An 11,985-nucleotide genomic window follows, 5' to 3' on the forward strand; every position below is an offset into this window, starting at 1 on the left:
CTACGTGGATGCCGCTGACGATCAGGAGTAGTTAGGAGGCTCCTAGGGAGGAGGCATCACCTCGTTCGATCGATGTATCTTTGTGCCAGCCTTCTCTAAGGCACCTCATGTTTCATGTATGTACTCAGATGTTTGTTTCTTCCGCTGACTCGTGTGTTTATCGAGCTTCTGCTTTCTAGCCCTCTAGGTCCCTTGCTTGTAATATGAAGCTTGTATGTTTTTATTTGTGTCTAGAGTCGTGTTGTGATATCTTCCCATGAGTCCTTGAGCTTGGTCGTACGCATTAGCGTGTATGATTAGCGTACAATCAAATCAAGGGCGTCACAAGTTGGTATCAAAGCCGACTGCCTATAGATAGCCCCCTTTCCCACTCCTTGGCCTAAGTTGAGTCTAGTACTTGAAAAACTTACTAACTTTGATGTTGTGGCTTACGGGCCCACATCTCAAGCGGGTGGTATTAGTATCTTCTACTCCTCTTCTATACTCTAGGTTTTGATCTCTCTTCTCTTTCGGGTTAAAGATTTTGCTAACTCTAACTTTAGGTTCTCGTAAATACTTTCTCCCGGAGAGCCCTCCATTCCAGGTGATAGCATGATTCGTCAAAAGACTCCGAAGATACTCTCTGATGTTCTCAAGAGAACTTGTTCTCATCGCTTTTGCGAATTTCCCTTCCTCCATCAACCCCTATGGATGGATATATACTGTTGGAAATATTCCCTAGAGGCAATAATAATATAGTTATTATTATATTTCCTGTTTCAAGATAATCGTTTATTATCCGTGCTATAATTGTATTGAATGGAAACATAAATGCATGTGTGGATATATAGACAAAACAATGTCCCTAGTGAGCCTCTAGTTGATTAGCTTGTTCATCAAGGATGGTTAAGGTTTCCTAGCCATAGACAAGTGTTGTCACTTGATGATGGGATCACATCATTAGGAGAACGATGTGATGGACAAGACCCAAACTATAAACATAGCATATGATCGGGTCAGTTTGTTGCTACTGTTTTCTGCATGTCAATGTATCTCTTCCTATGACCATGAGATCATGCAACTCCCGGACACCGGAGGAATAGCTTTTGTGTATAAAACGTCTCAACATTACTGGATGACTATAAAGATGCTCTACAGGTATCTCTGAAGGTGTCTGTTGGGTTGGCATGGATCAAGACTGGGATTTGTCACTCGGTGTGACGGTGGGGTGTCTCGGGGCCCACTCGGTAATACAACAGCACAATAAGTGTTGCAAGCAATGTGACTGGGGAGTTAGTCACGGGATCTTGTATTACGGAACGAGTAAAGAGACCTGCCAGTAATGAGATTGAACTAGGTATAGAGATACCTACGATCGAATCTTGGGCAAAGTAACATACTGAAGGACAAAGGGAACTGCTTACGGGATTAACTGAATCCTTGACATAGAGGTTCAACCGATAAAGATCTTCGTAGATATGTAGTATCCAATATGGACATCCAGGTCCCGCTATTTGATATTGACCGAAGAGTGTCTCGGTCATGTCTGCATAATTCTCGAACCCGCAGGGTGTGCACACTAAAGGTTCGATGACATTTCGGTATAGTTGAGTTATAGGAGTTGGTGCCTGAAGGTTGTTCGGAGTCCCGGATGAGATTTTGAACGTCCCAAGGAGCTCCACAATGGTCCTGAGTTAAATATTGATATATATATATATATAGGAAGTCCTGTTTTGGTCACCGGAAAGGTTTCGGGCTCATCGGTAGTGTAGAGGGAGTGCTGGGAGGGTGCCGGGGGATCACTGGGAGGGGTGTGATGACCCTAGGGATTCATGGGCCAAGGTAGGAGGCACACCAGCCCCTGGTGGGCTGGCCGAAAGCCACATCTAAGGGCCCATGCGGCTGGAGTGGAAAATAAGGGGAAAATACAAAAGGTGGAAAAGGTTTCCAACTGGAAGAGGAATCCTACTAGGAGTAGGATTGGAGGAGGACTCCTCCTCTCCTCCCACTTCAGCCGACCCAAAGGGGCAGCCCTAGGGGAGGGGGCCTCCCTCCTCTCCTCATACATATACTAGAGATTTTGAGGGTTTTGAGACACAACAATAATCGGCCACGTGCTGCCCTCTCTCTAGATCAGTTTCTCCTCTTGTCTAGTTTTCAGCGGTGCTTAGCCGAAGCATTGCTCGACTAGCTCAACCACCATCATCGTCATGTCATCGCACTGCCGGAGAACTCATCTACCTCTCTGCCCCCTCTTGCTGGATCAAGAAGGAGGAGATCATCATCGAGTTGTACGTGTGCTGAACGCAGAGGTGCCGTCTGTTCGGCGCTAGATCGGGACGGATCGTGGCACAGCGGCAATTTGAATCGCGAAGACGTTCCACTACATCAACCATATTTCTTAATGCTTCCTGCTTAGCGATCTACAAGGGTATGTGGATCCGATCTCCCTGTCATAGATGGTCATCAACATGATAGGTCTATGTGTGCGTAGGAATTTTTTTGTTTCCCATGCAACGTTCCCCAACAGTGGCATCATGAGCTAGGTTCATGCGTAGATGATATCTCGAGTAGAACACAAAAGAGTTTGTGGGTGTTGATGTTCAATTTGCTGCCGTCCTTAGTCTTTTCTTGATTCAACGACATTGTTGGATTGAAGCGGCCCGGACAAACTTTACTCGTACACTTACGAGAGACCGGTTTCAACAATTGACATGCAACTTGTTGCGTAAAGATGAATGATGGGTGTCTGTTTCTTCAACTTTAGTTGAATCGGATTTGACCGAGGCGGTCCTTGGAGAAGGTTAAATATCAACTTGCATATCATTGTTGTGGCTTCGCGTAAGTAAGATGCGATAATACTAGATACCCATAGCAGCCATGTAAAAACATGCAACAACAAATTAGAGGAAGTCTAACTTGTTTTTGCATGGTATGCTTGTGATGTGATATGGCCAAAGACATGATATGATGTATTGGATGTATGATATGATCAAGTTGTAATATTTAAAAATCGGCTTGCATGTCGATGCTACAGCAACCGACAGGAGCCATAGGGTTGCCTTTAAATTTATTTTGCACTTGGAGATGCTCTTTCTATATCGCTAGGTAGTAGCTTTAGTAGTAACAGCATAGATAGCATGAGAACTTTGATGGCAGCACAATTATGGAGATCATGATGGAGATCATGGTGTGCCACCGGTGATGATGGAGATCATGCCGGTGCTTTGGTGATGGACATCAAGAGCACAAGTTCATGGCCATATCATGCCACTTTTTGATTTGCATGTGATGTTAATCCTTTTATGTAAATTATTTTGCTTAGAATGACGGTAGCATTATAAGGTGATCCCTCACTAAAATTTCAAGATAAAATTGTGTTCTCCCCGACTGTACACCATTGCTACAGTTCATCGTTTCGAGACACCACGTGATGATCGAGTGTGATAGACTCAACGTTCACATACAACGGGTGCAAAACAGTTGCACACGCGGAACACTTGGGTTAAACTTGACGAGCCTGGCATGTACATACATAGACTCGGAACACAAGAGACCGAAAGGTCGATCATGAATCATATAGTTGATATGATCAACATGGAGATGTTCACCATTGAAACTAGTCTCAACTGACTTGATGATCGGACTTAAGTTAGTAGATTTGGATCATGCGGCACTTGAATGACTACAGGGATGTCTATCTGAGTGGGAGTTTATTAGTAATATCATTAGCTAAACTCAATTATCTTGAATATAGTCTAAGTAATCTTTACAAAATTTTACGTTGTAGATCAATGGCTCGCGCAGTAGCAGCCCAGAATTTTAATACGTTCCTAGAGAACGCTAAGCTGAAAGATGATGGAAGCAACTTTGTTGACTAGGCTCGTAATCTGAGGCTTATCCTCATGGCTGGCCAAAATCAATATGTGCTTGATGCTACGCTAGGTGATGCACCACCCGCTACGGCGACCCAAGATGTTTTGAACGCTTGGCAGTCTCGTAAGGATGACTACACATTAGTTCATTGTGCAATTTCTTATGGCTTAGAACCAGGACTTCAAAGAAAAGTGGTGTGACTTGAGTACGGGATCACATCATTATGAGAATGATGTGATGGACAAGACCCAAACTATAAACATAGCATATGATCGTGTCAGTTTGATGCTACTGTTTTCGGCATGTCAATGTATATGTTCCTATGACCATGAGATCATGCAACTCCCGAACACCGGAGGCATACCTTGTGTGTACCAAATGTTGCAACGTTATTGCGTGACTATAAAGGTGCTCTACAGGTATCTTCGAAGGTGTCTGTTGGGTTGGCATGGATCAAGACTGGGATTTGTCACTCCGTGTGACAGTGAGGTATCTCTGGACCCACTCGGTAATACAACATCACAATAAGCCTTGCAAGCAATGTGACTGAGGAGTTAGTCACGGGATCTTGTATTACGGAACGAGTAAAGAGACTTGTCGGTAATGAGATTGAACTAGGTACAGAGATACCGACGATCGAATCTCGAGCAAAGTGACATACCAAAGGACAAAGGGAACTCCTTGACATAGAGGTTCAACAGATAAAGATCTTTGTAGTATACGTAGAATCCAATATGGACGTCCAGGTCCCTCTATTGGATATTGACCAGAGAGTGTCTCGGTCATGTCTGCATAGTTCTCGAACCCGCAGGGTCTACGGACTTAAGGTTCAATGACATTTTGGTATAGCTGAGTTATAGGTGTTGGCGACCGAAGTTTGTTAGGAACCCCAGATGAGATCATGGATGTCACGAGGAGTTCCGGAATGGTCCATAGGTAAAGATTGATATATAGGAAGTCCTGTTTTGGTCACCGGAAAGGTTTTGGGCTCATCGGTAGTGTACCGGGAGTGTCGGGAGGGTGCCGGGGGACCACCAGGAGGGGTATGACCACCCTAGGGATTCATGGGCCAAGAGAGGAGGCAAACCAGCCCCTGGTGGGCTGGCCGAAAGCCACCTCTAAGGGCCCATGAAGCTGGAGTGGAAAATAAGGGGAAAATACAAAAGGGGGAAAATGTTTGCAAGTGGAAGGGGAATCCTACTAGGAGTAGGATTGGAGGAGGACTCCTCCTCTCCTCCCACTTTGGATGACCCAAAGGGACAGTCCTAGTGCACGCGGCCTCCCTCCTCTCCCCCTATATATACTAGAGCTTTTGAGGGTTTTGAGATATAACAATAATCAGCCACGTGATGCCCTCCCTCTAGATCTGTTTCTCCTCTACTCTAGTTTTCAACGGTGCTTAGGTTAAGCCCTGCTAGACTAGCTCCACCACCATTGCCGTCACATCGTCGAGCTGTACATGTGCTGAATGCAGAGGTGCCGTCCGTTCGGCGCTAGATCGGGACGGATAGTGGGATGGCGGCGATTTGGATCGCGAAGATGTTCCACTACATCAACCGCGTTTCTTAACGCTTCCCGCTTAGCGATCTACAAGGTTATGTGGATAGCGATCTACAAGGTTATGTGGATAGAATCTCCCTCTAGTAGATGGTCATCACCATGATAGGTCTTCATGTGCGTAGGATTTTTTTGTTTCCCATGCAACATTCCCCGACATATACAAATGACGTTCATACTTACTTTTCCAAGTGCTCTTGTTATTACAAGGTGCATCAAATTATCTCACCGGGAATTCGTTCATCCTGAGTTGTCATGGGTTTCGAAAGTTCTTTGAATTGTTATTCGATCTTCCAAAATTCCGAGTAGCCTATTGCTCTTGACCTTTCTTACCTGCTTGCATTATGGTTAATTCCATATGTCTAGCAACCATCAATGGAATCCTTTGTGATTGTCTTTTCGTTTTATTGACTCAGTCTGTGTGTGAATGCTTGCATTCATCAGTTGATCCTCCCAAATTATCTGTCTGACTCATAGTGCTTCCAAGCAGGAGCTGGTTCTCGACAAATCAACCTTGTTTGATTGCCTAATCTAAGTCCATTCAACTTACTTGTATTTGATTAGAGCGTCCGAATCTGATACACCAACCTAGAAATCATAATTTCTTTGGTATCTAAGTATCAATACTTTTCAGAGGTTCTATAATTCGATGCCTTGCATTCTATCTCCCTCTGATTGAGTTCGGATGCTCACATGAGGTCCTTTGTGGATAGTCAGACCCATGGTTGAGTTATTATGTGACATCATCCTTTACATTCAAAAACTGCTTGTGATATTCCTCCCCTAATACATGATGCCATTGCTAAATCTTGTCTTCTCCCTCTGATAAGTTGTATCCTATTCCTTTGTCAGCCATGCTCTTCAAGCATGTGTTAATTACTCTTGAAGTTTGTGGTATATGTTCCTAAGATGCCCCGATGGGTTGAACCTATGCCTTCCTAAATCAATATGAGCCGAAGAGTTTTCACGAGTCTTACTCTTCTGGTGTTTTTCCAGATAATCTTTCCAAGCTACAACCTCATCAAAGCAGAGGAGTAAATGGCAGGTGATGCATTGATGAAGTGGGAGTCGACCTTGAACTTTGTGTTCATGCCATGGAAACGGCATTGATCCTATCATAGAAGCTTCTCGTAACAATAAAATTCCCTTGGTATAATTTCATCTGGTATCTGTGAACTTGTCCTTTGCAATCGTGGTTCCGACCAGGGTTGTTCTTCTTTGATACCATATATAGATAAGTTAAAGCGCTTGTCTTCCACAGACCAATACATTAGTCTATCCTCTATTCTGATCTACCTCCGAGTATTATCCTGGTATCTCGAGAATATCACGAAGCTATATAACTTCTCATGAGCTCCTCATCAACTTTGTTATTTCGTTGATTCCAGCTTCCTCGTGTCTTGAGTTGTTAGACACTCAAGGACACCAAAATCTAAATCAGGTACGCATTGCGGTTCAACAACTCTTAGTTATATTCTTTGCTTATGAGTTTCTACTCGATCGTGTGTTTCCAAGTTGTTAAGGTACATCATCAAAATCATACTAAAGCTTGACCATGCTATCTATGTCCTTCATCCCCGGAACGCCATTCCAACTGTGTGTTCAGCTTACGTTGATACTTTCAACATCATGTTGGTTGTCTTGAAAGGCAATCTCGATTCCGAGCTAGCAGTCTTATCTGTAGTTCCGACAACCTTTCACGTCATTATTCCTTTGCTTGATGTCGTCGCTAAGCGATTACACCTTCATGAAACTTCTTGAAAAATGTGTGGTGATCATCATCAGCATTCTGAGCTCCTTCACGGTATCAATCTAATGCATGATGAGAAATACCATCCTTGCCCCTCGATGAATTGTATTACCATCGACTTCCTTGTTTCCTTCCGTCAACACAAACTTGATCATGTTTTGTGTTGTCCCTTGAGTTCCTTGTTATCAAACTTATGTTGTCTTCTATCTTTGAGTAATACCAGCTTTTATGTCAAGAATGTTATGAGAATTGTTGCACCTCTTAAAGAATTCTTGATATGGTAATACTTCTCGCCATCACCATTCATTTCTTGGTCCCCGTGTGTTGGAAATATGCCCTAGAGGCAATAATATATTGGTTATTATTTTATTTCCTTGTTCATGATAAATGTCTATTATTCATGCCAAAATTGCATTAACCGGAAACCGTAATACATGTGTGTATATATAGATCACAATGTGTCCCTAGTGAGCCTCTAGTTGGCTAGCTCGTTGATCAATATATGATCATGGTTTCCTCATCATGGACATTGGAGGTCGTTGATAACGGGATCACATCATTGGGGAATGATGTGATGGACAAGACCCAATCCTAAGCATAGCACCAGATCGTGTTGTTGGTGTGCTAAAGCTTTTCTAATGTCAAGTATCATTTCCTTAGACCATGAGATTGTGCAACTCCCGGATACCGTAGGAGTATTTTGGGTGTATCAAACGTCACAACATAACTGGTGATTATAAAGGTGCACTACGGGTATCTCCGAAAGGGTCTGTTGGGTTGTGTGAATCGAGACTGGGATTTGTCACTCCGTGTGACGGAGAGGTATCTCTCGGCCCACTCGATAATTCATCATCATATTGAGCTCAGTGTGACTAAGGAGTTAGCCACGGGATCATGTTCTATGGAACGAGTAAAGTGACTTGCCAGTAAAGAGATTGAACAAGGTATGGGGATACCGACGATCGCATCTCGGGCAAGTATCATACTGGTAGTCAAAGGGAATTGCATACGGGATTGATTGAATCCTTGACATCGTGGTTCATCCAATGAGATTATCCGGCCCAATGAGATCATCCAATGAGATCATAAAGGATAATCCAATGATATCCAGATCCCGTTGTTGGTTATTGACCGGAGAGATGCCTTGGTCATGTATGCATGTCTCCCGAACCCGTTGGGTCTACACACTTAAGGTTCAATGATGCTAGGGTTATAGGGAAATAGTGTACGTGGTTACCAAAGGTTCTTCGGAGTCCCGGATGATATCCTAGACGTCACGAGGAGTTCCAGAATGGTTCGAAGGTAAAGATTGATATAGAGGAAGTGAGGATTTGGTCACAAGAAGTGTTTCCGGCGACACCGGTAATGTACCGGGACCACCAGAAGGGTTCCTGGGGTCCACCGGCAAGGGCCACCAGCCCCAAGCTGCTAGATGGGCTAAAAGTGGGAGGTTACCAGCCCCTAAGTGGGCTGGTGTGCCTCCACAAGGAGCCCAAGGCACAGAAAGGGGAGGAGGGGGTAAACCCTAGGTGTGGGAGGCCACCTTGGGCCTCAAAGACCCACCCTAGGGCGCTCCAACCCTTGGCCGCCGCCCTCCTTGGCCCTTAGGGAAGCCGCAGCCTTTAGGGTGCGAAACCCTAAAGGGTGGGAACCTCCTCCCTCTCCTCCTATATATACTGGAGGATTTTGGCCTTTTGGAGACATACAGTTGATCTCTCCACGGCGCAGCCATACTCCGCCTCCTCCTCGTCCTTCGTAGTGCTTAGCGAAGCCCTGGCGGAGTGCCACGTAGCTCCATTGTCACCAAGCCGTCATGCTGCAGGAGCTCTACCTCAACCTCTCATCCCTCCTTGCTGGATCAAGTCGTTGGAGACGTCATCGGTCTGCACGTGTATTGAACGCAGAGGCACCGTTGTTCGGTGCATAGATCGGAATCCACCGCGATATGATTCGCTGCGAGTATGACTCCATCAACCGCGTTCTAGCAACGCTTCTGCTTTGCGATATTCAAAGGTATGAACATGCTCTACTACTTCACTCGTTGCTGGTTTCTCCATAGATAGATCCTTGTATGGCATAGGAATTTTTTTGAAATTACTACGATCCCCAAAGTGGTATCCGAGCCAAGGTTCTATGCGTAGATTCTATGCATGAGTAGAACACAAAAGTTGTGGGTGCTGATTTTTCAATTTCCTTTCTGTTACTAGTCTTATCTTGATTTGGCGGCATAGTGGGGTGAAGCGGCCCGGACCGACTTTATACGTACTCTTACATGAGACTGGTTCCACCCACCGACATGCACTTGTTGCATAAGGTGGCTAGCGGGTGTCTGTCTCTCCCACTTTGGTTGGATCGGATTCGATGAAGAAGGTCCTTATGAACAGTAAATAGCATTGGCATATCAATGTTGTGGTTGTCACGTAGGTAAGAAACGTTCTTGCTAGAAACCCTAACCAGTCACGTAAAACTAGCAACAACAATTAGAGGACGTCTAACTTGTTTTTGCAGGGTATGCATATGTGAAGTGATATGGCCAAAAGGATGTGATGTTACATATGTGATGTATGAGCTTGATCATGTTCTTGTAATAGGATTCACGACTTGCATGTCGATGAGTATAACAACCGGCATGAGCCATAGGAGTTGGGGGGACCCCGACTTACGAGTCGAGATCGCCGAATGAACGTGCTCAGTGATCCCAGAGATCAATGCTCACCGAACACATATAAACAGAATAACAAGAGTCTTACATCCATACATACCGTTTAATACAATAAATGACCATGGTGGTCAAGTCTTACATATATAGGCCTGGAAGGCCAACACTCCAAACTTGACCAATAGCGGAAATATTGGTCGAAAGCGTGAACCCATGCCAGCAGCCTAAACCTACATGCATTCTGACTGGGAAGCATCCTAGCTCGTAAGAACGTCACCGAGTTACTCTTCATCATATCCTGTTCTTTATACCTGGTCAATGAAATAACAAGTGGCAAGCCAATGAGTACTTTTTATTGTACTCGCAAATAGCCCATGATATGACCAATGCAAGTGAAAGATAACAATAACATGCTTCTTTGGTGGATGTCCTTTGGTGGTAAATAAACATGATCTGAGGTATGCATCAAGTTAAAGAATTACTTTTGAAGAACAGGTTACAGATATCAATCTATTTGTCGAGGGCTGAGCCATCCGGGCTCACCCTATATGCCAAGTCATCAAACTTGGTCATACCATTACTTTCCATAACAACACCTTTTTCATCACCTCACACACACACACTCACACTTGGTTTATGCGGAAATAACTGGACGTAGTTTAAGCAGGATTATCCAACTACCCTTGACCGTGGACATGACCATTCGAATAGTTTTACACTCTGCAGAGGTAGTACGCAGGACCCACGAGATCCGGGAAACTTTTGTGTCATCCACGACTCGCGGTATATAACATACCCGAGGTAAGTACCCGATCAATGTATTTCCGCTAATGATACTAGACAAAGAGATCCACTCGATTGGTATCCAACCCACATGTTTTACGTCTTACAAGCACCGATTCTGGACAGTACCAACCATGTGGGTACCAACAGTGTGATTGGAACTCATAAAAATGGCATAGTTTTCCTACCACGCACGACCCCATCACAAGAGTGACCACACATCACTCCTGCCACTAGTAATGTGGCTCTTTGCTAGCACCGGCCAGAGTAATTAACATAGCCCCATCCCATAAGGGGTAACGTGGTCGTGCTGGTAAGGTTGGGACGGTCGACACATCATAAATCTAATCCCCTTTCCGAAACCACTCTCACACAAATACCGGGTGTATCACTTCACCAAAAGTGACTACCTAACTCGTCATCACCCTCGGGCATTAGTGGCACCCGACGGGGTTTTCATATACTCTTGACTTATCTCATCAACATGCTAAGGATAATACTACTTTCACCTTTACTTGTCCACATGATAATAACATGACCCTCAAGGGGTAGGATCAAGCTCAATGCATGTGCTCCGGGGGAGCCATCGGTAAAATCATATCAAATGATTACCGTCCCTTATGATCATATGCAACGGAAATACTTGCTATTTTAATCATGCAAAGTAACATATGCTCAATCATGGTCAAAGGGCTGCTTGCCTTGCTCACGTAAGTCCTTCGGGTCTTCGAGGTCTTCTGCTCCAACTCCAAGTACTCCGTCTACCCATCAACTATCATCGAAAACAACCACGGTAAGCCACACAGGAGGCAGAAATGAAAGTGCTACAAAAATAAGACTTGTATTTTTCTTGGACCTATCTGGTAATAAGAAAAATACCTGAAGCTTGATATAGGAGATTCGAATCATTAGGGAATCTTTGATTGGGCGAAAGGGAGAATAGCTGATCCTTAAGAAGTCTGTAGAAATATTCTGTTAAAAATGAGTGGAGGCACTCATTTAACAGAGCATGATTTAAGAAATATTTAGGAAGTTGTTTCACTGGATTTGGAGTTTATATGAATATTCTAGAGATTTTACATTGTGGAATAAATAGCAAAGGGGGGCTATTTATTTGATGCAACAGAAATATGGCAAGCAAAAATGTTGAATAATGTTAGGCATTTAGAACAATATTCTAGGAAGCTGTGGAAATTGGAATCACTCCAATTGGAGTTTATATAAATGCTATAGGAATTTTCAAAGTCGGGTTTAAAATATCTAAATGGGCATTTAGATATTAATATCACTAGAAAGTGTTTTGGAAAAGGTGCAATGCTCAGATCTGGATAGAACGGGATTTTAGAAACCTGCAGAATTTTGAATCATCAATTTTGGAGTT

The sequence above is a fragment of the Hordeum vulgare genome, chromosome 3H (assembly GCF_904849725.1).
Source record: "Hordeum vulgare subsp. vulgare chromosome 3H, MorexV3_pseudomolecules_assembly, whole genome shotgun sequence".
NCBI lineage: Eukaryota > Viridiplantae > Streptophyta > Magnoliopsida > Poales > Poaceae > Hordeum > Hordeum vulgare.